Genomic DNA, 27,034 nt, shown 5'->3' with positions numbered 1-27,034 from the left:
GGTCGTGGGGGGGGGGCATCAATTTTTTATTGCTAGAAACTGCAAGAAGCTTAGCAGTAACAACTGCAGGAAGCTGTCAAACCGCAGGTGAGCTACTTCCTGCAATGTTGAATCTTTGACATCTTTGTGTCAGTAATGTGGAAAAAAAAGGACATAAGTGTTGATATATTCATATAATCCTACTATTAGGATATTATGCTCGGCTCAGGGACTGTAAGCACACTGAGGCTTAGCAGAAGGTGCTTCATAGGCCTAAGGACACCATATTGTCCAGTCTAAGTTAACCATATATACTTTGTATCTCCATATGATAAGATGGGATGGAATGTGTCGCTGGACAAATATATTCCTTTTTAAAGTGAACCTTAAGTGTCAAAAATAAATTGAGTTTTAGTCACCTGGGGCTTACCTCAGCCCCCTGCAGCTGATCGGTGCAAACGACGAGTTGCTCTGATGCTCCGGGTCCCGCTGGCGGCCACTACCGGTTTCGCCATCAGGACCCGTCAGGCTTGGGAACGCGGCTGATACTACGCGTTCCCAGCCAAAATAGCACCCCTATGCGGCCATATGAGTTAGGGTTTGTACTGCTGCTGCATGGCTGCATGTAGGCTGTAGGCTGCATGTACTGTCCTATGGAGGGAGGGAGGGAGAGGCAGGAGGCTGCATGTACTGTCCTATGGAGAGGGGAGGAGAGGCAGGAGGCTGCATGTACTGTCCTATGGAGAGGGGGAGAGGCAGGAGGCTGCATGTACTGTCCTCTGGAGGGAGGGAGGGAGGGAGGGAGGGACGGAGAGGCAGGAGGCTGCATGTACTGTCCTATGGAGAGGGGGAGAGGCAGGAGGCTGCATGTACTGTCCTATGGAGAGGGGGAGAGGCAGGGGAGAGACATGCAGCCTCCTGCCTCTTCCCCTCTCCATCGGACAGTGCATGCAGCCTCCTGCTACTCCTCTCCTCTCCATAGGACAGTACATGCAGCCTCCTGCCTCTCCTCCCCTCTCCATAGGACAGGAGGCTGCATTTACTGTCCTATGGAGAGGGTGAGAGGCAGGAGGCTGCATGTACTGTCCTATGGAGAGGGGAGGGAGAGGCAGGAGGCTGCATGTACTATCCTATGGAGAGTGGAGGAGAGGCAGGAGGCTGCATGTACTGTCCTATAGAGAGGGGAGGAGAGGCAGGAGGCTGCATGTTCTGTCCTATGAAGGGAGAGGCAGGAGGCTGCATGTACTGTCCTATGGAGGGAGGGAGAGGCAGGAGGCTGCATGTACTGTCCTATGGAGGGAGGGAGAGGCAGGAGGCTGCATGTACTGTCCTATGGAGGGAGGGAGAGGCAGGAGGCTGCATGTACTGTCCTATGGAGGGAGGGAGAGGCAGGAGGCTGCATGTACTGTCCTATGGAGGGAGGGAGAAGCAGGAGGCTGCATGTACTGTCCTATGGAGGGAGGGAGAGGCAGGAGGCTGCATGTACTGTCCTATGGAGGGAGGGAGAGGCAGGAGGCTGCATGTGTTGTCCTATGGAGAGGGGAGGAGAGGCAGAAGGCTGCATGTACTGTCCTATGGAGAGGGGAGGAGAGGCAGGAGGCTGCATGTACTGTCCTATGGAGAGGGGAGGAGAGGAAGGAGGCTGCATGTACTGTCCTATGGAGAGGGTAGGAGAGGCAGGAGGCTGCATGTACTGTCCTATGGAGAGAGGGAGAGGCAGGAGGCTGCATGTACTGTCCTATAGAGGGAGAGGCAGGAGGCTGCATGTACTGTCCTATGGAGGGAGGTAGAGGCAGGAGGCTGCATGTACTGTCCTATGGAGAGGGTAGGAGAGGCAGGAGGCTGCATGTACTGTCCTATGGAGGGAGGGAGACTCAGAAAGCTGCATGTACCGTCCTATGGAGAGGGGAGGAGAGGCAGGAGGCTGCATGTACTGTCCTATGGAGAGAGGGAGAGGCAGGAGGCTGCATGTACTGTCCTATGGAGGGAGAGGCAGGAGGCTGCATGTACTGTCCTATGGAGAGGGGAGGAGGGGCAGGAGGCTGCATGTACTGTCCTATGGAGGGAGAGGCAGGAGGCTGCATGCACTGTCCTATGGAGGGAGGGAGACTCAGAAAGGTGCATGTACTGTCCTATGGAGAGGGGAGGAGAGGCAGGAGGCTGCATGTACGAGTACATTTGAAATCGGCGCCGGTAGATTTGGGCGCCGGATACAGCGGTATATGGCTGATCCTGCTTTTGCACAAGTCCGGGCCGATTTAATTACTATTCCCCCTCCAGGCCGCCATGGATAGTGGGGGAATGAAATAATTCGGCTTCCAGCGATTGCTGGAGGCCGAATTATTATGTTTTTAAGCAACTTCGGCTCTGTCATCTGACGGAGCCGACGTTACTCACTGAACGCTTCAATAGGAGTGATTCCTATTGAAGTCTATGGAGGCGCCAAAATCTAGCAGCGCTGAAAAGCACTGCTCCGGCATGTACTGTCCTATGGAGAGGGGGAGAGGCAGGGGGCTGCATGTACTGTCCTATGGAGGGAGGGAGAGGCAAGAGGCTGCATGTACTGTCCTATGGAGAGGGGGAGAGGCAGGAGGCTGCATGTACTGTCCTATGGAGAGGGGGAGAGGCAGGAGGCTGCATGTACTGTCCTATGGAGAGGGGGAGAGGCAGGATGCTGCATGTACTGTCCTATGGAGAGGGGGAGAGGCAGGAGGCTGCATGTACTGTCCTATGGAGGGAGGGAGAGGCAGGAGGCTGCATGTACTGTCCTATGGAGAGGGGGAGAGGCAGGAGGCTGCATGTACTGTCCTATGGAGAGGGAGGAGAGGCAGGAGGCTGCATGTACTGTCCTATGGAGGGAGGGAGAGGCAGGAGGCTGCATGTACTGTCCTATGGAGAGGGGGAGAGGCAGGAGGCAGCATGTACTGTCCTATGGAGAGGGGAGGAGAGGCAGGAGGATGCATGTACTGTCCTATGGAGAGGGGAAGTGGCAGGATGCAGCATGTACTGTCCTATGGAGAGGGATAGAGGCAGGAGGCTGCATTTACTGTCCTATGGAAAGGGGAGGAGAGGCAGGAGGCTGCATGTACTGTCCTATGGAGAGGGGGAGAGGCAGGAGGCTGCATGTACTGTCCTATGGAGAGGGGGAGAGGCAGGAGGCTGCATGTACTGTCCTATGGAGAGGGGGAGAGGCAGGAGGCTGCATGTACTGTCCTATGGAGAGGGGAGAAGAGGCAGAGGGCTGCATGTACTGTCCTATGGAGAGGGGGAGAGGCAGGAGGCTGCATGCACTGTCCTATGGAGAGGGGGAGAGGCAGGAGGCTGCATGTACTGTCCTATGGAGAGGGGGAGAGGCAGGAGGCTGCATGTACTGTCCTATGGAGAGGGGAGGAGAGGCAGGAGGCTACATGTACTGTCCTATGGAGAGGGGAGGAGAGGCAGGAGGATGCATGTACTGTCCTATGGAGAGGGGAGGAGAGGCAGGGGGCTGCATGTACTGTCCTATGGAGAGGGGGAGAGGCAGGGAGCTGCATGTACTGTCCTATGGAGAGAGGAGGAGAGGCAGCATGTACTGTCTTATGGAGAGGGGAGGAGAGGCAGGAGGCTGCATGTACTGTGCTATGGAGAGGCAGGAGGCTGCATGTACTGTCCTATGGAGAGGGGAGGTGAGGCAGGAGGCTGCATGTACTGTCCTATGGAGAGGGGAGGAGAGGCAGGAGGCTACATGTACTGTCCTATGGAGAGGAGAGGCAGGAGGCTGCATGTACTGTCCTATAGAGAGGGGGAGAGGCAGGAGGCTGCATGTACTGTCCTATGGAGAGGGGAGGAGAGGCAGGAGGCTGCATGTACTGTCCTATGGAGAGGGGAGGAGAGGCAGGAGGCTGCATGTACTGTCCTATGGAGAGGGGAGGAGAGGCAGGAGGCTGCATGTACTGTCCTATGGAGAGGGGAGGAGAGGAAGGAGGCTGCATGTACTGTCCTATGGAGAGGGAAGGAGAGGCAGGAGGCTGCATGTACTGTCCTCTGGAGGGAGGGAGGGAGGGAGGGAGGGACGGAGAGGCAGGAGGCTGCATGTACTGTCCTATGGAGAGAGGGAGAGGCAGGAGGCTGCATGTACTGTCCTATGGAGGGAGGGAGAGGCAGGAGGCTGCATGTACTGTCCTATGGAGGGAGGGAGAGGCAGGAGGCTGCATGTACTGTCCTATGGAGAGAGGGAGAGGCAGGAGGCTGCATGTACTGTCCTATGGAGGGAGGGAGAGGCAGGAGGCTGCATGTACTGTCCTATGGAGGGAGAGGCAGGAGGCTGCATGTACTGTCCTATGGAGGGAGGGAGACTCAGAAAGGTGCATGTACTGTCCTATGGAGAGGGGAGGAGAGGCAGGAGGCTGCATGTACGAGTACATTTGAAATCGGCGCCGGTAGACTTGGGCGCAGGATACAGCGGTATATGGCTGATCCTGCTTTTGCACAAGTCCGGGCCGATTTAATTACTATTCCCCCTCCAGGCCGCCATGGATAGTGGGGGAATGAAATAATTCGGCTTCCAGCGATTGCTGGAGGCCGAATTATTAGGTTTTTAAGCAACTTCGGCTCCGTCTTCCGACGGAGCCGACGTTACTCACTGAACGCTTCAATAGGAGTGATTCCTATTGAAGTCTATGGAGGCGCCGGCTGCGCCCAAATCTAGCAGCGCTGAAAAGCACTGCTCCGGCATGTACTGTCCTATGGAGAGGGGGAGAGGCAGGAGGCTGCATGTACTGTCTTATGGAGAGGGGAAGTGGCAGGATGCAGCATGTACTGTCCTATGGAGAGGGAGAGAGGCAGGGGGCTGCATGTACTGTCCTATGGAGAGGGGAGGAGAGGCAGGAGGCTGCATGTACTGTCCTATGGAGAGGGGGAGAGGCAGGAGGCTGCATGTACTGTCCTATGGAGAGGGGAAGTGGCAGGATGCAGCATGTACTGTCCTATGGAGAGGGGGAGAGGCAGGAGGCTCCATTTACTGTCCTATGGAAAGGGGAGGAGAGGCTGGAGGCTGCATGTACTGTCCTATGGAGAGGGGGAGAGGCAGGAGGCTGCATGTACTGTCCTATGGAGAGGGGGAGAGGCAGGAGGCTGCATGTACTGTCCTATGGAGAGGGGAGGAGAGGCAGGAGGCTACATGTACTGTCCTATGGAGAGGGAGGAGAGGCAGGAGGATGCATGTACTGTCCTATGGAGAGGGGAAGTGGCAGGATGCAGCATGTACTGTCCTATGGAGAGGGAGAGAGGCAGGAGGCTCCATTTACTGTCCTATGGAGAGGGGAGGAGAGGAAGGAGGCTGCATGTACTGTCCTATGGAGAGGGGAGGAGAGGAAGGAGGCTGCATGCACTGTCCTATGGAGAGGGGAGGAGAGGCAGGAGGCTACATGTACTGTCCCATGGAGAGGAGAGGCAGGAAGCTGCATGTACTGTCCTATGGAGAGGGGGAGAGGCAGGAGGCTGCATGTACTGTCCTATGGAGAGGGGAGAAGAGACAGGGGGCTGCATGTACTGTCCTATGGAGAGGGGGAGAGGCAGGAGGCTGCATGTACTGTCCTATGGAGAGGGGGAGAGGCAGGAGGCTGCATGTACTGTCCTATGGAGAGGGGAGGAGAGGCAGGAGGCTGCATGTACTGTACTATGGAGAGGGGGAGAGGCAGGAGGCTGCATGTACTGTCCTATGGAGAGGGGAGGAGAGGCAGGAGGCTACATGTACTGTCCTATGGAGAGGGGAGGAGAGGCAGGAGGCTGCATGCACTGTCCTATGGAGAGGGGGAGAGGCAGGAGGCTGTATGTACTGTCCTATGGAGAGGGGAGGAGAGGCAGGAGGCTGCATGTACTGTACTATGGAGAGGGGGAGAGGCAGGAGGCTGCATGTACTGTCCTATGGAGAGGGGAGGAGAGGCAGGAGGCTACATGTACTGTCCTATGGAGAGGGGAGGAGAGGCAGGAGGCTGCATGTACTGTCCTATGGAGGAAGGGAGGGAGAGGCAGGAGGCTGCATGTACTGTCCAATGGAGAGGGGAGGAGAGGCAGGAGGCTGCATGTACTGTCCTATGGAGAGGGGAGGAGAGGCAGGAGGCTGCATGCACTGTCCTATGGAGAGGGGAGGAGAGAACTGAGGATACATGTACTGTCCTATAGAGAGGAGAGGCAGGAGGCTGCATGTACTGTCCTATGGAGAGGGGAGGAGAGGCAGGAGGCTGCATGTACTGCCCTATGGAGAAGGGAAGAGAGGCAGGAGGCTGCATGTACTGTCCTATGGAGAGGCGGAGTGGCAGGATGCAGCATGTACTGTCCTATGAAGAGGGGGAGAGGCAGGAGGCTGCATGTACTGTCCTATGGAGGGAGGGAGGGAGGGAGGGAGAGGCAGGAGACTGCATGTACTGTCCTATGGAGGGAGGGAGAGGCAGGAGGCTGCATGTACTGTCCTATGGAGAGGGGAGGAGAGGCAAGAGGCTGCATGCACTGTCCTATGGAGAGGGGAGGAGAGGCAGGAGGCTACATGTACTGTCCTATGGAGAGGAGAAGCAGGAGGCTGCATATACTGTCCTATGGAGAGGGGAGGAGAGGCAAGAGGCTGCATGTACTGTCCTATGGAGAGGAGAGGGGGAGGAAGGGCAGGAGGCTGCATGTACTGTCCTATGGAGAGGGGAGGAGAGGCAGGAGGCTGCATTTACTGTCCTATGGAGAGGGGAGGAGAGGCAGGAGGCTACATGTACTGTCCTATGGAGAGGGGAGGAGAGGCAGGAGGCTGCATGTACTGTCCTATGGAGAGAGGAGGAGAGGTAGGAGGCTGCATGCACTGTCCTATGGAGAGGAGAGGCAGGAGGCTGCATATACTGTCCTATGGAGAGGCAGGAGGCTGCATGTACTGTCCTATGGAGAGGGGAGGAGAGGCAGGGGGCTGCATGCACTGTCCTATAGAGAGGGGGAGAGGCAGGGGGCTGCATGCACTGTCCTATGGAGAGGGGGAGAGGCAGGAGGCTGCCTGCACTGTCCTATGGAGAGGGGTGGATAGGCAGGAGGCTGCATGTACTGTCCTATGGAGAGGGGAGGGAGAGGCAGGAGGCTGCATGTACTGTCCTATGGAGAGAGGAGGAGAGGCAGGGGGCTGCATGTACTGTCCTATGGAGAGAGGGAGAGGCAGGAGGCTGCATGTACTGTCCTATGGAGAGAGGGAGAGGCAGGAGGCTGCATGTACTGTCCTATGGAGAGGGGAAGGAGAGGCAGGGGGCTGCATGCACTGTCCTATGGAGAGGGGAGGGAGAGGCAGGAGGCTGCATGTACTGTCCTATGGAAAGGGGAGGAGAGGCAGGAGGCTGCATGTACTGTCCTATGGAGAGGGGAGGAGAGGCAGGAGGCTGCATGTACTGTCCTATGGAGAGGGGAGGGAGAGGCAGGAGGCTGCATGTACTGTCCTATAGAGAGAGGAGGAGAGGCAGGGGGTTGCATGTACTGTCCAATGGAGAGAGGGAGAGGCAGGAGGCTGCATGTACTGTCCTATGGAGAGAGGAGGAGAGGCAGGGGGCTGCATGTACTTTCCTATGGAGAGAGGAGGAGAGGCAGCATGTACTGTCCTATGGAGAGAGGGAGAGGCAGGAGGAACGATCGCTGGAAGCCGAATTATTTCATTCCCCCACTATCCATGGCGGCCTGGAGGGGGAATAGTAATTAAAATGGCCCGGACTTGTGCAGAAGCAGGATCAACCGAAGAACAGCTGTATCCTGCGCCTAAGTCTACCGGCGCCTATTTCAAATGTACTCGAGGCAGGAGGCTGCATGTACTGTGCTAAGGAGAGGGGGAGAGGCAGGAGGCTGCATGTACTGTGCTATGGAGAGGGGGAGAGGCAGGAGGCTGCATGTACTGTCCTATGGAGAGGGGAGGAGAGGCAGGAGGCTGCATATACTGTGCTATGGAGAGGGGAGGAGAGGCAAGAGGCTGCATGTATTGTGCTATGAAGAGGGGAGGAGAGGCAGCATGTACTGTGCTATGGAGAGGGGAGGGGAGGCAGGAGGCTGCATGTACCTATGAAGAGGGGAGGAGAAGCATGAGGCTGCATGTACTGTCCTATGGAGAGAGGGAGAGGCAGGAGGCTGCATGTACTGTCCTATGGAGAGAGGGAGAGGCAGGAGGCTGCATGTACTGTCCTATGGAGAGGGGAAGGAGAGGCAGGAGGCTGCATGCACTGTCCTATGGAGAGGGGAGGGAGAGGCAGGAGGCTGCATGCACTGTCCTATGGAGAGGGGAGGAGAGGTAGGAGGCTGCATGTACTGTCCTATGGAGAGGGGAGGGAGAGGCAGGAGGCTGCATGTACTGTCCTATGGAGAGGGGAGGAGAGGCAGGAGGCTGCATGTACTGTCCTATGGAGAGGGGAGGAGAGGTAGGAGGCTGCATGTACTGTCCTATGGAGAGGGGAGGAGAGGTAGGAGGCTGCATGTACTGTCCTATGGAGAGGGGAGGAGAGGCAGGAGGCTGCATGTACTATCCTATGGAGGGAGGGAGACTCAGGAGGCTGCATGTACTGTCCTAAAGAGAGGGGAGGAGAGGCAGGAGGCTGCATGTACTGTCCTATGGAGAGAGGGAGAGGCAGGAGGCTGCATGTACTGTCCTATGGAGAGAGGGAGAGGCAGGAGGCTGCATGTACTGTCCTATGGAGAGGGAGAGGGGAGGATAAGCAGGAGGCTGCATGTACAGTCCTATGGAGAGGGGAGGAGAGGCAGGAGGCTGCATGTACTGTCTTATGAAAAGGGGAGGAGAGGCAGGAGGCTGCATGTACTGTCCTATGGAGAGGGGGAGAGGCAGGGGGCTGCATGTACTGTCCTATGGAGAGGGGGAGAGGCAGGAGGCTGCATGTACTGTCCTATGGAGAGGGGGAGAGGCAGGAGGCTGCATGTACTGTTCTATGGAGAGGGGGAGAGGCAGGAGGCTGCATGTACTGTCCTATGGAGAGAGGGAGAGGCAGGATGTTGCATGTACTGTCCTATGGAGAGGGGAGGGAGAGGCAGGAGGCTGCATGTACTGTCCTATGGAGAGGGGAGGGAGAGGCAAAAGGCTGCATGTACAGTCCTATGGAGAGGGGGAGAGGCAGGAGGTTGCATGTAATGAACTATGGAGGGAGGGAGAGGCAGGAGGCTGCATGTAATGACCTATGGAGGGAGTGAGAGGCAGGAGGCTGCATGTACTGTCCTAGGGAGAGGGGAGGAGAGGCAGGATGCTGCATGTCCTCTATGGAGAGGAGAGGCAGGAGGCTGCATGTACTGTCCTATGGAGAGGGGAGGAGAGGCAGGAGGCTGCATGTACTGTCCTATGGAGAGGGGAAGAGGCAGGAGGCTGCATGTACTGTCCTATGGAGAGGGGAGGAGAGGCAGGGGGCTGCATGTACTGTCGTATGGAGAGGGAAGGAGAGGCAGGAGGCTGCATGTACTGTCCTATGGAGAGGGGAGGAGAGGCAAGAGGCTGCATGTACTGTCCTATGGAGAGAGTGAGAGGCAGGAGGCTGCATGTACTGTCCTATGGAGAGAGGGAGAGGCAGGAGGCTGCATGTACTGTCCTATGGAGAGGGGAGGAGAGGCAGGAGGCTGCATGTACTGTCCTATGGAGGGAGGGAGAGGCAGGAGGCTGCATGTACTGTCCTATGGAGAGGGGGAGAGGCAGGAGGCTGCATGTACTGTCTTATGGAGAGGGGAGGAGAGGCAGGGGGCTGCATGTAGTGTCCTACGGAGAGGGGAGGAGAGGCAGGAGGCTGCATGTACTGTCCTATGGAGAGGGGAGGAGAGGCAGGGGGCTGCATGTACTGTCCTATGGAGAGGGGGAGAGGCAGGAGGCTGCATGTACTGTCCTATGGAGAGGGGAGGAGAGGCAGGGGGCTGCATGTACTGTCCTATGGAGAGGGGAGGAGAGGCAGGAGGCTGCATGTACTGTCCTATGGAGAGGGGAGGAGAGGCAGGAGGCTGCATGTACTGTCCTATGGAGAGGGAAGGAGAGGCAGGAGGCTGCATGTACTGTCCTATGGAGAGGGGAGGAGAGGCAGGAGGCTGCATGTACTGTCCTATGGAGAGGGGAGGAGAGGCAGGAGGCTGCATGTACTGTCCTATGGAGAGGGGAGGAGAGGCAGGAGGCTGCATGTACTGTCTTATGAAAAGGGAGGCAGGAGGCTGCATGTACTGTCCTATGGAGAGGGGGAGAGGCAGGAGGCTGCATGTACTGTCCTAAGGAGAGGGGGAGAGGCAGGAGGCTGCATGTACTGTCCTATGGAGAGAGAGAGAGGCAGGATGCTGCATGTACTGTCCTATGGAGAGAGGGAGAGGCAGGAGGCTGCATGTACTGTCCTATGGAGGGAGGTAGAGGCAGGAGGCTGCATGTACTGTCCTATGGAGAGGGGAGGAGAGGCAGAAGGCTGCATGTACTGTCCTATGGAGAGAGGGAGAGGCAGGATGCTGCATGTACTGTCCTATGGAGAGAGGGAGAGGCAGGATGTTGCATGTACTGTCCTATGGAGAGGGGCTGGAGAGGCAGGAGGCTGCATGTACTGTCCTATGGAGAGGGGAGGGAGAGGCAGGAGGCTGCATGTACAGTCCTATGGAGAGAGGGAGAGGCAGGAGGCTGCATGTACTGACCTATGGAGGGAGGGAGAGGCAGGAGGCTGCATGTACTGTCCTATGGAGAGGGGAGGAGAGGCAGAAGGCTGCATGTACTGTCCTATGGAGAGAGGGAGAGGCAGGAGGCTGCATGTACTGTCCTATGGAGGGAGGGAGAGGCAGGAGGCTGCATGTACTGTCCTATGGAGAGGGGAGGAGAGGCAGAAGGCTGCATGTACTGTCCTATGGAGAGAGGGAGAGGCAGGATGCTGCATGTACTGTCCTATGGAGAGAGGGAGAGGCAGGATGTTGCATGTACTGTCCTATGGAGAGGGGAGGGAGAGGCAGGAGGCTGCATGTACAGTCCCATGGAGAGGGGGAGAGGCAGGAGGCTGCATGTAATGAACTATGGAGGGAGGGAGAGGCAGGAGGCTGCATGTAAGGACCTATGGAGGGAGGGAGAGGCAGGAGGCTGCATGTACTGTCCTAGGGAGAGGGGAGGAGAGGCAGGATGCTGCATGTCCTCTATGGAGAGGAGAGGCAGGAGGCTGCATGTACTGTCCTATGGAGAGGGGAGGAGAGGCAGGAGGCTGCATGTACTGTCCTATGGAGAGGGGGAGAGGCAGGAGGCTGCATGTACTGTCCTATGGAGAGGGGAGGAGAGGCAGGGGGCTGCATGTACTGTCCTATGGAGAGGGAAGGAGAGACAGGAGGCTGCATGTACTGTCCTATGGAGAGGGGGGGAGAGGCAGGAGGCTGCATGTACTGTCCTATGGAGGGAGGGAGAGGCAGGAGGCTGCATGTACTGTCATATGGAGAGGGGGAGAGGCAGGAGGCTGCATGTACTCTCCTATGGAGAGAGGGAGAGGCAGGAGGCTGCATGTACTGTCCTATGGAGAGGGAGGAGAGGCAGGAGGCTGCATGTATTGTCCTATGGAGAGGGGGCTGGGGAGAGGCAGGAGGCTGCATGTACTGTCTTATGGAGAGGGGAGGAGAGGAGAGGCAGGGGGCTGCATGTACTGTCCTATGGAGAGGGGAGGAGAGGCAGGAGGCTGCATGTACTGTCCTATGGAGAGGGGAGGAGAGGCAGGGGGCTGCATGTACTGTCCTATGGAGAGGGGAGGAGAGGCAGGAGGGTGCATGTACTGTCCTATGGAGAGGGGAGGAGAGGCAGGAGGCTGCATGTACTGTCCTATGGAGAGGGGAGGAGAGGCAGGAGGCTGCATGTACTGTCCTATGGAGAGGGGAGGAGAGGCAGGAGGCTGCCTGTACTGTCCTATGGAGAGGGGAGGAGAGGCAGGAGGCTGCATGTACTGTCCTATGGAGAGGGGGAGAGGCAGGAGGCTGCATGTACTGTCTTATGGAGAGGGGGAGAGGCAGGAGGCTGCATGTACTGTCCTATGGAGAGGGGAGGAGAGGCAGGAGGCTGCATGTATTGTCCTATGGAGAGAGGAGGAGAGGCAGGATGCTGCATGTCCTCTATGGAGAGGAGAGGCAGGAGGCTGCATGTACTGTCCTATGGGGAGGAGAGGGGAGGAGAGGCAGGAGGCTGCATGTACTGTCCTATGGAGAGGGGAGGAGAGGCAGGGGGCTGCATGTACTGTCCTATGGAGAGGGAAGGAGAGGCAGGAGGCTGCATGTACTGTCCTATGGAGAGAGGGAGAGGCAGGAGGCTGCATGTACTGTCCTATGGAGGGAGGGAGAGGCAGGAGGCTGCATGTACTGTCATATGGAGAGGGGGAGAGGCAGGAGGCTGCATGTACTGTCTTATGGAGAGGGGAGGAGAGGAGAGGCAGGAGGGTGCATGTACTGTCCTATGGAGAGGGGAGGAGAGGCAGGAGGCTGCATGTACTGTCCTATGGAGAGGGGAGGAGAGGCAGGAGGCTGCATGTACTGTCCTATGGAGAGGGGAGGAGAGGCAGGAGGCTGCCTGTACTGTCCTATGAAGAGGGGAGGAGAGGCAGGAGGCTGCATGTACTGTCCTATGGAGAGGGGGAGAGGCAGGAGGCTGCATGTACTGTCTTATGGAGAGGGGGAGAGGCAGGAGGCTGCATGTACTGTCCTATGGAGAGGGGAGGAGAGGCAGGAGGCTGCATGTACTGTCCTATGGAGAGGGGAGGAGAGGCAGGAGGCTGCATGTACTGTCCTATGGAAAGAGGAGGAGAGGCAGGATGCTGCATGTCCTCTATGGAGAGGAGAGGCAGGCGGAGCAGTGCTTTTGAGCGCTGCAAGCTTTGGGCGCAGCCAGCGCCGCCATAGACTGTAATGGGAATCAGTCTATAGCGGCGCTCAGTGAGGAAGGTCGGCTCCGTCAGAAGACGGAGCCGAAGTTGTTTAAAAAACACAATAATTCGGCCTCCAGCAATCGCTGGAAGCCGAATTATTTCATTCCCCCACTATCCATGTCGGCCTGGAGGGGGAATAGTAATTAAAACGCCCCGGACTTGTGCAGAAGCAGGACCAGCCATTTAACAGCTGGATCCTGCGCCCAAGTCTACCAGCGCCGTATTCAAATGTACGCGAGGCAGGAGGCTGCATGTACTGTCCTATGGAGAGGGGAGGAGAGGGGAGGAGAGGCAGGAGGCTGCATGTACTGTCCTATGGAGAGGGGGAGAGGCAGGAGGCTGCATGTACTGTCCTATGGAGAGGGGAGGAGAGGCAGGGGGCTGCATTTACTGTCCTATGGAGAGGGAAGGAGAGGCAGGAGGCTGCATGTACTGTCCTATGGAGAGAGGGAGAGGCAGGAGGCTGCATGTACTGTCCTATGGAGAGGGGGGGAGAGGCAGGAGGCTGCATGTACTGTCCTATGGAGGGAGGGAGAGGCAGGAGGCTGCATGTACTGTCATATGGAGAGGGGGAGAGGCAGGAGGCTGCATGTACTGTCCTATAGAGAGAGGGAGAGGCAGGAGGCTGCATGTACTGTCCTATGGAGAGGGAGGAGAGGCAGGAGGCTGCATGTACTGTCCTATGGAGGGAGGGAGAGGCAGGAGGCTGCATGTATTGTCCTATGGAGAGGGGGGGGGTGGGAGAGGCAGGAGGCTGCATGTACTGTCTTATGGAGAGGGGAGGAAAGGAGAGGCAGGGGGCTGCATGTACTGTCCTATGGAGAGGGGAGGAGAGGCAGGAGGCTGAATGTACTGTCCTATGGAGAGGGGAGGAGAGGCAGGGGGCTGCATGTAGTGTCCTATGGAGAGGGGGAGAGGCAGGAGGCTGCATGTACTGTCCTATGGAGAGGGGAGGAGAGGCAGGGGGCTGCATGTACTGTCCTATGGAGAGGGGAGGAGAGGCAGGAGGGTGCATGTACTGTCCTATGGAGAGGGGAGGAGAGGCAGGAGGTTGCATGTACTGTCCTATGGAGAGGGGAGGAGAGGCAGGAGGCTGCATGTACTGTCCTATGGAGAGGGGAGGAGAGGCAGGAGGCTGCCTGTACTGTCCTATGAAGAGGGGAGGAGAGGCAGGAGGCTGCATGTACTGTCCTATGGAGAGGGGGAGAGGCAGGAGGCTGCATGTACTGTCCTATGGAGAGGGGGAGAGGCAGGAGGCTGCATGTACTGTCCTATGGAGAGGGGAGGAGAGGCAGGAGGCTGCATGTACTGTCCTATGGAGAGGGGAGGAGAGGCAGGAGGCTGCATGTACTGTCCTATGGAGAGAGGAGGAGAGGCAGGGGGCTGCATGTACTGTCCTATGGAGAGGGGAGGAGAGGCAGGAGGATGCATGTGCTGTCCTATGGAGAGAGGAGGAGAGGCAGGGGGCTGCATGTACTGTCCTATGGAGAGGGGAGGAGAGGCAGGAGGATGCATGTGCTGCAGAGCCGGATTAAGGCTAAATGGGGCCCTAAGCAAAGTAACTAATTTGGGCCCCCCATCATGTCGTAATAGAATCAGAAGATGCAGCTGCACAGCAACATGCTGCACACCCGGGGCAGCCGAGCTACTGGTTGCTATGGGCAACAGCCCGCTTTCCTCTGTGGGTGCACAATGCAGGGAATAGCAGCGGCAAAATGCAGAGTGAGAGATGGGACATTTGCACTCAGGGACTGGGGCACCCCTGTGAAGAGGGCGCCAGATATCACAGCAGCTGCACTTTCCCTCTGCATCTCCAGCCTGGCAATAGTAGAAAGCTCTGGACACCACCAAACCGGAAGCCGTTCCCCAGACAGAATTACATAACCACCCCCACCACCGAACAACCGATTTCCTCCCAAACTAGACAGCCACCATGCAGCCTCCATCCCAGTGAATACGATAGTCCAGCAGAGAAGGCAGCCACAGCGGGGGAGAAGGACAGCACCAGATGACTCACATTCACCTATTGCGATCCAAGCAATAGAGGTCCCGTCATCTGGAGCCCATCTGTCTCCTCTAGAGTGCTGCCGCTCTGTTACTACTACTATTACTACTTCCTGTCTGATCTGAGAATCAGGAAGTTCAGAGCGAGCGGCTGCACTGTAGAAGAGACAGATGGGTTTCAGATGACGGGATCTCTATCGCTTGGATCATGGATAGGTGAGTGAGCATTTGCCATCTGTTGCTATCATTCTTGCTGCAGCTGTGGTTCTCTGTGGGAAGGGAGGGAGGAGTGGGCAGCAGCAGAGCGCACAGTAGCAGGAAGAGGATCTAGGAGGAGAGCCTGGCTCTGAAGACAATCAGCAGCGCAAGGCATCATTTGACAAGACAAGACAAATAACATTTATATCACGCTTTTCTCCTGGCGGACTCAAAGCGCCAGAGCTGCAGCCACTAGGACGCGCCCTATAGGCAGTAGCAGTGTTAGAGAGACTTGCCTAAGGTCTCCTACTGAATAGGTGCTGACTTACTGAACAGGCAGAGCCGAGATTCGAACCCTGGTCTCCTGTGTCAGAGGCAGAGCCCTTAAAGGGACTCCGAGCAGTGCCTGTGGGTATGCCTTTAAGCATACCCACAACGAATTAATTACATCCTCACACCTACCAGCATGATATTTGTAATTATATCCCCCTGGGTTCCTTATATTTCATTGCATTGTGCTGAATCGAGCTGCCGACTTTGGAGAAAAGTCGACCTGTGGCCGCAATTTCAATCGCGAAAATAGCGAAAACTAAAAGGCATAGGGCGACCGTTTATATATCATTGGAAAGAGGAGAAAGAGAGCTTTAAAATGATATGCATCTTTCCATAGTTACTGCACTGCTCAGAGTCCCTTTAACCATTATACCATCCAGCCACTGCTGACAGGATGGCGAGGGCTGGTTTAGGTGCTGATGGGGCCCCTTTGACTCTGAATGGGGCCCCAAGCGACTGCTTTTGTTGCCTGGTTGGTAATCCGGCCCTGATGTGCTGTCCTATGGAGAGGGGAGGAGAGGCAGGGGGCTGCATGTACTTAGAAGGGGAGAAAGAGAAGGAGAAATAGAAATAGGAGGGAGTATGGAAGCACGGAAGGGAGGTATGGAGAAAGGCCCAGCACACATCATGCAATTTTCACAGCAGATTGATTGCAAGGGTGAAAACTGTACGTAGATTGCCTGTCATTAGACCAGGGGCAGGAAGAGTGACGCAAGAGAGAGGAGGGTGCAGCGGACAAGTAGAGAGAGGGTAAGATACAGGAAAGCATGCATTTTTGTTGTAAATCCTGGGCAATGAGAACAGTCACTCTAATTTAAGAGCACTTCCTCCAGCCTGTAAAATCTTTCAGCTAGGCTGATATGGGAGAAGGGGGTAGGCTGGCATCTGTGTGCAGTGTGTGCTGTCTAGGGAGAGAGGCTGTGAGGGACAGCATGGAAAAGGGAGGACTGGATGCTTAAGCTACGTACACACATATGACAACGATCGTTCGTAACGAACGCCGAACGAACTTTTAATTGACGAAAGAACGACCTCAGTAAAGTTAGTTTTTAAAAGTGTGTAACGATCTGATCGTTAGAACGAACGTTACATCACGTAAAGCAACTATTGCGCTTGCGCATAAAAATGAAAAGTTCCATGGAGAAATAGTGAAATGCGCATGTCAAGCCTAGTACGAACGACCGTTTTCCAACGATGTACTACTTTTGCAAGCAATCGTCGTTGGAAAAAAATCCGCCAAGCTAGATCGTTCGTTTTTAACGATCTAGCTCGTCCGTCGTTAGACTTAATGGTCGTTGGTTGCTTTTTTTAAACGATCGTCGTTTGAAATGATCGGGGAACGATCCTTTCAAACGACTATAGTCGCATGTGTGTACGCACCTTTACACAGGCTCACAGACCCAGATCGCTCCCGCTTCCCTCTTGCTTCATCAATCAGGGCTGTGGCAGGAGCACAGAGGCACAACTGGCAGCTAAGTTCAGTTTCCTAGCAACGCAGACGCTCCATAGTCCCAGTCACATGCTCTGGCAGCACAGTCCAATACAGCAGGGGAGATATGTAAACTAAGATCGGCTCCGTGAGCCAGCAGCTGCTGATCCAGCTAAAGAGGGAAGACTGTTCCTCTCACAGCCTAAGTGAAAGAATGAGCAAAGATAAAATGGCACATTTTGGTGGTGTCAAAAAGCAGCTCTGCTGCAGTGACATCTGGTGTCACCCCCCCCCCCCCCTCTAAAGGCAACATAGGAACACCCTGGTGCCACACCCAGGTTACAATGCCAATGGTAGCCAGAGGAAGCAGCCAATCAGGCTGCACCACTGCATAAGGGGAGGAATATTACATGAAGGGGAGGAACAGGGAGTAGCAGAGAAAAAAGCACCAGCATACACTGCTACTTCTCTTTTGTAAAAAAAACAAAAGTTTGCTTTCCTAAAACACAGAGGCGTAGCTAGGGCTTTCAGCGCCCGGGGACAAAGACTATTCATGCGCCCTGTAAGGAGGCCAAAAAAGGGGCGTGGCCATGAAACATAATGTGGGCATGGTAATGGGTGGGGGCAAATATACATGACCTTAGCAGTGGTGTAAAAAGTCTGGCAGGGAAGTTTGACCTCTGCCATAGTGTTTCCCCCCAAAATACATGTAATCTGACAGCATTTCACCAAAAATACATGTCATTTGGCAAAGGTTCCTCCAAAATACAGATCATTTGGCAATGGTTCCCCCAAAATAGACATAATCTGGCAGCAGTGGTTACCCCAACATACATATAATCTGGCAGCTGTTCCCCAAAATACACTGAGGGCCTGTTTCCACTACACGCAGATTGGATGCAGAATGGATGCAGAAAAACTGACTCCAATGAATGCCTATGGGCCTGTTTCCACTAAGTGCAATTTTTCTGATGCAGATTTTCCCATAGGCATTCATTGGAGTCAGTTTTTCTGCATCCATTCAGGCCCTGAATCTGGCACCAGCGGTTCCCCAAAAATACAGTTAATCTGGCAGCAGTTTCCCCAAAATAGGTGCCCCAAGTATAGGTAACCAGGTCTATAGGTGTCCCCAGTGGAAGTAACCAGGTAAATAAATAAAAAAAAAAAACACAGGTCACAGCTGGGCGCCCCTAGGGACCCAGCGCCCGGGGGCATGTGTCCTACCTCGCCCACCCCAAGCTACGCCCCTGCTAAAACAGAAAGAATTTGCGATAATTCAGGTTGGAGTGAGCTTGAGATGTCTCCCAGGCACCACTGCTGAATATATGCAAATTAACCATTGTACCCTTTTTTGTAGAGATGGTAAGTCCGGATCTTTTCAATGATTCGGATGATTCCAATCGGATAATTGAATAGAATGATCCTGATCTTTGAACCAAATCATTTTACTAGGGAAGAATTCTGGGGGTGAAATGACTAGCAGGAAAGGACTTTCCCTGCAGTGGACAGAGAAGGGGAGGGGGTGGACAGAGAAGGGCAGGGAGTGGACAGAGAAGGGAGGAGGTGGACGAAGAGGGGTGAGCAGAGAGCAGAAATGTTTTTTTGCACACATTACCCACATGTTGCAATCATATGATTTAAAAGGAAGGTTCAGGCAGCGCTTAAAAAAATAAATATCCAAATCCACTTACCTGGGGATTCCTCCAGCCCGTGGCAGCCAGGCTGTGCCCTCGGCGCCGCTCAGCAGGCTCCCGGTGGCGAGCCAGACCAGCTGCCAGGTCGGGCTTCTTCTGCACTCCACAATGCGTGTCATTGGTGCGCGCCTGCACAGTACAGCCCGGAGGACGTCGGATGACATCAACGCGCATTAATGACACGCATTGTGGAGCGCAGAAGAAGCCCGACCTTGCAGCCGGCTTGGCCAGGTCGTGCTCGCCACCGGAGACCACCGGGAGCCTGTGAAGCGGCGCCGAGGGCACAGCCTGGCTGCCACGGGCTGGAGGAAGCCCCAGGTAAGTGGATTTGGATATTTATTTATTTTTTAAGCGCTGCCTGAACCTTCCCTTTAAATATATTTCACCTATATGTTCATCTGTATACTTTGAATGCAAACGTCTCACAGCCTTCCCCAATGTGTCCTTTTCTCACCTCGAACACTCCATCATAAATTTAGGGAGAAGTTAAAGAGACACTGAAGCGAAAAAAAAATGATGATATTATGATTTGTATGTGTAGTACAGCTAAGAAATAAAACATTAAGATCAGATATATCAGTCTAATTGTTTCCAGTACAGGAAGAGTTAAGAAACTCTAGTTGTTATCTCTATGCAAAAAAGCCATTAATCTCTACGACTTTCAAAGTCGTGAAGAGGGCTGTTATCTGACTTTTATTATCTCAACTGTAAGTGAACTAATTACTTTTTCTCTGCCAGAGGAGAGGTCATTAGTTCACAGACTGCTCTGAAAGAATCATTTTGAATGCTGAGTGTTGTGTAATCTGCACATATTAGAGAATGATGCAATGTTAGAAAAAACACTGTATACCTGAAAATAAAAATATGAGGATATTTTCTTTGCTGCTAATCTTCTAGTAATTATTCATAGTACACAACCAATTCACTATATCATATATTTTTTTTCGCTTCAGTGTCTCTTTAAGTGCAGCTGTTTAGAGCAGAGTGCAGGAGGATCATATTGCACTGCAATCACAGTGCCTGCCCTGTCATTCTAGCCCAACACGCTGTCTGCAAAGTTACTGAGCTGTGCTTCTTAGCCAAAAGTTTCCCATTTGTTCACTATGCACAACTACTGAACAGACAGCCTAAAATGAGCAGCACATTCCAGCCAGTATGTGTACTCTACACATATCTGGCACTGGCAGTAGCACCCATGTCTCCTCTCTCATCTACCTGTCCCTGCAAAGCTGGCTCCCCTCCAACTGAGGATCCATCTCTGCTCGGCTTCCAGGACCCTCCTGCCCGCTGAGGGGGGGGGGTGCTGCTCCTGGCTCCACCCCCTTTGTGAACCAAATCGTTCATTTTAATGATTGGGATGATTCGACTCACAAAAAAAGATCCGGATCAAAGATCCAAATCGTTCATGATCTGGACAACACTGCTCTTTTGCGGCTCTGTGTACAAATTAGGAGCTGGGGGCAAGAGTATTTATAAATCATATTCATTTAAAAGTGAGAATGATTTTTAACTGTGCCAGTGCCTTTTTAGCACCTTTTTATGCTTTATTAAAGGGAAGGTTCAGGGACACACACACAAAAAAAAAAATAGAAATCCACTTACCTGGGGCTTCCTCCAGCCCATGGCAGGCAGGAGGTGCCCTCGGCGCAGCTCCGCAGGCTCCCGGTGGTCTCCGGTGGCTCAGTAGTTCTGAACCTGCGCAGGACAGCCCGGAAGACGTCCGATGACATCAGCGCGCCGGCGTAACCACGCATAATGGAGCGCAGAAGAAGCCCGACCTGGCCGCCGGCCTGGCCAGGTCGGGTCGGCCACCGGGAGCCTGCGGAGCGGCGCCGAGGGCACCGCCTGCCTGCCACGGGCTGGAGGAAGCCCCAGGTAAGTGGATTTTGATTTTTCTTTTTGTGTGTCCCTAAACCTTCCCTTTAAAGAGTGATATCCAGAACTATTTTTTAAATTTATGCCTAACAGTTACTCTTTAAAGGGAACCTAAACTGAGAAGGACATGGATTTTTCCTTTTAAAATAATACCAGTTGCCTGACTCTCCTGCTGATCCTGTGTCTAATACTTTAAAGCTGGCCATACACTGGCCCGATTTGCCGCCGTTTCGACAGCAGATTCGATCACTGGGATCGAATCTGCTGCCAATCATTCGCGCTACACTCCGAATTTCGATCCATTCCGTCCGATCGCGCCGTGCGGAAAATAACCGTCGATCGCCCGCGGGTAAAGAGCGCATTGCTAGCGGCGTTCGAGTGCCCGACGACTGACGCAATAGAGCCGCAATACATTATCTGCTCCGCCAGCGCAACTCCCGGGTCTCCGCTCTTCTTCTCCGCTCTGGTCTGGTCTCCGGCATGCTTCCCTTCTTCCTGTCCCGGCAGGAAGTTTAAACAGTAGAGGGCACTCTACTGTTTAAACTTCCCCCAGACAGGAAGAAGGGAAGCATGCCGGAGACCAGACCAGAGCGGAGAAAAAGAGCGGAGACCCGGGAGTCACGCCGGCCGGAGCAGGTAATGTATGAGGGGGGGGGGGGGGGGGGGGAGAAGCGGCGGCAGCAGCACCACCACCACCACCACAGATTGTGAACGGTTTCAGGCTGACATCGGTTCACAATCTGTTTGCAGTAAAGGTAGCCATACGATCCCTCTCTAAACAGATTCGATCAGATAGGGATCTGTCTGTTGGTCGAATCTGATGGCAAATCGACCAGTGTATGGCTACCTTTAGCCACAGCCCCTCAACAAGCATGCAGATCAGGTGCTCTGACTGAAGTCAGACTGGATAGCTGCATGCAACTGGAATTGTTTAAAAGGAAACATCCATATCCCTCTCAGTTAAGGTTCCCTTTAACTGCTTTATGACCCGTGTAACGCCAATTGGTGTTAAGTCCTTGCGGCGTGGTTTGCAGGGGATTGCGCGAGCCGATGCTCCACTCAATCATCAGTCTACCAGCGGCTAGCAGGCTGTTAGACAGCATATATTTACATTGTACAGCGCTGCGATCTACAGCAGCACTGTACTGGGGACAGTCGTGTCACTCTGCAAAATATGCATGTGAGGAATCGTCTGCGTTTCCTGCAGACACAAGCGTCGCCCTCCCTGAATGAGGAATTACATGCTTCGTGCAGAAAGTAGTGCAGGTTGTATCATTTTGTTTTTTGCAATGCAGAATTGCAGATGTCGCCAGAAAACCAGAGCTGTGGAGTCAGTACAAAAATCATCCGACTCCAACTCAGTTTATGAAACCTCCGAATCCAGGTACCCAAAATGGCTCCGACTGATTCCTCGACTTCAACTCCTTGGTCTAATGCTGGGAATACCCGGTGTGTTTCTGGCTCTCGAGTCTCCTCTCGGTTGTTTTTGCCGCTCGATTCTGCAGTCTATCCACTTATCTTCCGCTCGTTTTTCGTATCTTTTTCCATTCACTGCTATCTGAAATCGAGCCGCGAAACAATCGGGCGGGAGATCGGACAGGTCGGAAATTATCCATCGAGCCATCTTAATGGCTCAAAATCGAGCCGTGTATTCCCAGCATAACAGAAAATTGTACGGTGTGTACCTAGCATTATACTTACCAGGGCTGTGGATTTTGTACAAAAACCATCTGACACCAACTTATCAGTTTATGAAAACACCGACTCCAGGTACCCAAAATTGCTCCGACTCCACAGCCCTGCTGAATACGCAGCGGCCCAATGGGAAAGCAGTTGCGTTTTCAAATGCGATTTTGCATTGCGGTAAAAAGCTTGGGATTTCACCCAGTGTGACCCCAGCCTGAGGGTACAGCGAGTGTATGTGGGGCACATGTCATGCGGCAGTGCAAGAAGCATGTGGCATGGCACTCAGGAACACTCGGTAATGTAGACCACACTAAACATTTTAGTAGCTTAGTATTCAGTCGTAATCACATTTGTACTTACATTTTTTTTTTAGATTCCTTTATTTATAGAAAATTTTTCATTACAAATAACATTCCATCAATATAACAACAAAGAGAGAGTAAAGTAATATTACAACAGCTTTCCATTAATTAAAAAAAAAAAAAAAAAGTGGAGCATGAAGAGACAGCTATATATTTTGAGGTGTTCCTAAGATCGTTTCACATAGACACATACCCACAGGATATCCATTGGCATGATAAATATACATCCTATACTAGACATCAATCTCCTAAACGTCATTTCAATTTTTGTCCCTTCTCTATTAGGCCAACTGGTCTTGTCTCATCTCCCCCCCCCCCCCCCCCCCCTTGACCCCAATCCGTGTCATTCCGGACAACATAACAAAAAAAGAAGAGAAGGGAAGGAGACAAAACAAATCAAATAGTCTATCTCAAACAACCTTCTAATTTCTCTCTCTTATAAATATTAAAATGTAACCTTTCACTCACACTATTACTTTACACAGTTCCATTCAATATCACCCAACATATCCACTACTCATTCATTCAAGCTATCTGCCCTTGTCTCCGATCCAGGGATGCTCGGATACCCCTTTTTATTATTCGAGTTAGGTCGAATTCGAATAGTAAATTATTCGAGTTAGGTCGAATATTTGAGTCGCATATTTTTTACTAGAGATGGGACGACGAATCCGGCGAATCCACGAATCCCTCGAATATTGGGAAATATTCGAGATTCGTGGATTCGAATCCCGACGCCATTTTCCACTTTACGAATCCGCCGAATCCCGACGCTGCATCGCCACGCATCCGCCGCTCGCACTCGTCCTCCTCCGACCCGCGCCTCCTCCGACCGCCCCGCGCCTCCTCCGCCCGGCCGCCCGCATACTTTGTATCAACTCACCCGTCCAGTGGAGCGCAGACAGAGCGGCAGACCTCTCGCTGACTTCCTGGTTCCCTCTAGTGACGGCTTTTACAATGACGTCATCAGTAAAAGCCGGTCCAGCCACTAGAGGGAACCGAGAAGTAAGGACGAGGTCTGCCGCTCTGTCTGCGCTCCACTGGACATGTGAGTTGACTTGATACTTATGCAGGGGTGAGCGAGGAGGCACGGGGGACGGAGGAGGCCATGGGGGTGAGCGGAGGAGGCACGGGGGGGGGGGGGGGGGGGAGCGACACCTACCTACCTACCACTTTACCTACCTACCTGCCACTATACCTACCTAAAGGCCCCCTATACGTACCTACCTACCTACCGGGCACTATACCTACCTACCTACAGGCCCCTATACCTACCTAAAGGCCCCCTATACTACCTACCTACCACTATACCTACCTACCTACAGGCCCCTATACCTACCTAAAGGCCCCCTATATGTACCTACCTACCTAAAGGCCCCTATACCTACCTAAAGGCCTCTATACCTACCTACCTAAAGGCCCCCTATACGTGCCTACCTACCTAAAGGCCCCTATACCTACCTACCTAAAGGCCCCTATACCTACCTACCTACATACCTACCTATACTTAAGGCCTTATACCCTGCTACCTATACTGAAGGTCCCTTTAACTACCTACCTACCTACAGGACACTATACCTACCTACCTACCGGCCACTATACCTACCTACCTACCTACCTACAGGCCACTATACCTACCTAAAGGCCCCCTATACGTACCTACCTACCTACCTAAAGGCCCCTATACCTACCTACCTACCTAAAGGCCCCTATACTTACCTACCTACCTACCTACCTACCTAAAGGCCCCTATACCTACCTACAGGCCTCTATACCTACCTACCTACTTAAAGGCCCCCTATACGTGCCTACCTACCTAAAGGCCCCTATACCTACCTACCTAAAGGCCCCTATACCTACCTACCTACATACCTACCTATACTTAAGGCCCTATACCCTGCTACATATACTGAAGGTCCCTTTAACTACCTACCTACCTACAGGACACTATACCTACCTACCGGCCACTATACTTACCTACCTACCTACAGGCCACTATACCTACCTAAAGGCCCCCTATACGTACCTACCTACCTACCTAAAGGCCCCTATACCTACCTACCTAAAGGCCCCTATACCTACCTACCTACATACCTACCTATACTTAAGGCCCTATACCCTGCTACCTATACTGAAGGTCCCTTTACCTACCTAAAGGCCCCTATACCTACCTACATACCTACCTATACTTAAGGCCTCTATATACCCTGTTACCTATACTGAAGGCCCTATACCCTGCTACCTATACTGAAGGTCCCTTTACCTACCTAAAGGCCCCTATACCTACCTACATACCTACCTATACTTAAGGCCTCTATATACCCTGCTACCTATACTGAAGGCCCATATACCCTGCTACCTATACTGAAGGCCCCTATACCCTGCTACCTATACTGAAGGCCTATATACCCTGCTACCTATACTGAAGGCCCATATACCCTGCTACCTATACTGAAGGCCCATATACCCTGCTACCTATACTGAAGGCCCATATACCCTGCTACCTATACTGAAGGCCCATATACCCTGCTACCTATACTGAAGGCCCATATACCCTGCTACCTATACTGAAGGCACATATACCTTGCTACCTATACTGAAGGCCTATATACCCTGCTACCTATACTGAAGGCACATATACCCTGCTATCTATACTGAAGGCCCCTATACCCTGCTACCTATACTGAAGGCCCATATACCCTGCTACCTATACTGAAGGCCCATATACCCTGCTACCTATACTGAAGGCACATATACCCTGCTACCTATACTGAAGGCACATATACCCTGCTACCTATACTGAAGGCCTATATACCCTGCTACCTATACTGAAGGCCCATATACCTTTCTACCTATACTGAAGGCCCATATACCTTGCTACCTATACTGAAAGCTACCAATATTGAAGGCACCCATACCTAGCTAGCTATACTGAAGGCACCTTTACCTCGCTACCTATACTGCGGGCAACTATACCAAGGATCGCACAATTCGTATGTGCAGGATTCGTTAGATTCGGGATTCGAAAGGTTCGAGATATTCGAGAACCTTTTTAGATTCGGATCCGGATTCGGATTCGAAGAAATTGTGGATTCGTCCCATCCCTATTTTTTACTATTCGATTCAACCTCGGTATTCGAGCTCACTATTCGAGTCGGTATTCGAGCTCATTATTCGAGCTGACTATTCGAATTAGCCTTAAATAGCTTCCAACACTTGTTTTGGGGGTGAATGATGCAAGAAACATCCTTTTTTCCAAGTAACAACAGCAAGTGATTATGTGGGGATGTTCCTTTAAAAAAAAAAAAAAAAAAAAAAAGTTTGAATGAGAAGGTGTGTCCAAAATTCTGTTCAATACTGTATATACTTATTCTTCTACTTATTTATCTTCTATATCATCATCTTCTTCTTCTTCTTCTTCTTCTTCTTCTTCTTCTTCTTCTTCTTCTTCTTCTTCTTCTTCTTCTTCTATATCTTCTTATTCTTCTATATCTTCTTCTTCTTCTTTTTCTATATCTTCTTCTTCTTCTTATTATTTTTCTATATCTTCTTCTTCTTATTATTATTTTTCTATATCTTCTTCTTATTATTATTATTTTTCTATATCTTCTTCTTCTTTTTCTATATCTTCTTCTTCTTCTTCTATATCTTCTTCTTCTTCTTCTTCTTCTATTTCTTCTTCTATATCTTCTTCTTCTTCTATATCTTCTTATTCTTCTATATCTTCTTCTTCTTCTTTTTCTATATCTTCTTCTTATTATTATATTTCTATTTCTTCTTCTTCTTTTTCTATATCTTCTTCTTCTTCTTCTTCTATATCTTCTTCTTCTATATCTTCTTCTTCTTCTTCTTCTTCTATATCTTCTTCTTCTTCTATATCTTCTTCTTCTTCTATATCTTCTTCTTCTTCTTCTTTTTCTTCTTCACTCCTTTCTCTTCTATATCTTTTTTTTTTTTTTAAAGAAATGCAGCTATTTTTGAGCGTAATAAATAGCTGGTGGCGCATGGTGCAAGCGCCATTGTATGTGCTCCCTGGCAGTGGAAACACACAGACAGCAGGAGGTAAATTCAGCAGCAGGAGGAGGAGGAGGATGAGTGTGTGGCAGCAGGCAGTCAATGAGGCAGGCAGTGAGACATAATAGGCTGTGGTACCTAGCGGTGGTACCAGGGCGTAAATACACAGCATGAGGTTCCAGACAGCGGTTGTGAAGCCCACATCGTGTCCAATACACAACTGGGACAACACAGTTTTCAACCCGAACACCTCTAAAAATAATAACACAAAGTATTAAAAAGTATATATTTTTTTTTTAAAGAAATGCAGCTATTTTTGAGCGTAATCAATAGCTGGTGGCGCATGGTGGAAGCGCCATTGTATGTGCTCCCTGGCAGTGGAAACACACAGACAGCAGGAGGTAAATTCAGCAGCAGGAGGAGGAGGAGGGTGTGGCAGCAGGCAGTCAATGAGGCAGGCAGCGAGACATAATAGGCTGTGGTACCTAGCGGTGGTACCAGGGCGTAAATACACAGCATGAGGTTCCAGACAGCGGTCGTGAAGCCCACATCGTGTCCAATACACAACTGGGACAA

The 27,034-nt window shown here is 52.6% G+C and overlaps 1 protein-coding gene across 5 annotated transcripts in view; it reads right to left on the bottom strand.

The window, feature by feature from the left end:
- Positions 1–27,034, bottom strand: part of LOC137562636 (zinc finger protein 501-like) — a 268,798-nt gene that overhangs the window by 112,254 nt on the left and 129,510 nt on the right. For 4 of the 5 annotated variants that reach the window (XM_068274167.1, XM_068274161.1, XM_068274163.1 and 1 more), the window contains exon 1: positions 16,779–16,866. The exons of the other annotated variant lie outside the window; for it this stretch is intronic. The gene's annotated coding sequence lies outside the window, so the exon portion shown is untranslated. Of the gene's footprint in view, positions 1–16,778; positions 16,867–27,034 lie in introns of those variants that run through there. 5 annotated transcript variants of the gene reach the window in all.

Source organism: Hyperolius riggenbachi, chromosome 3 (genome assembly GCF_040937935.1).
Source record: "Hyperolius riggenbachi isolate aHypRig1 chromosome 3, aHypRig1.pri, whole genome shotgun sequence".
Taxonomy (NCBI): Eukaryota; Metazoa; Chordata; class Amphibia; order Anura; family Hyperoliidae; genus Hyperolius; species Hyperolius riggenbachi.
Note: the sequence above shows the minus strand (reverse complement) of the source record. Positions and strands in the feature narration are given on the sequence as shown.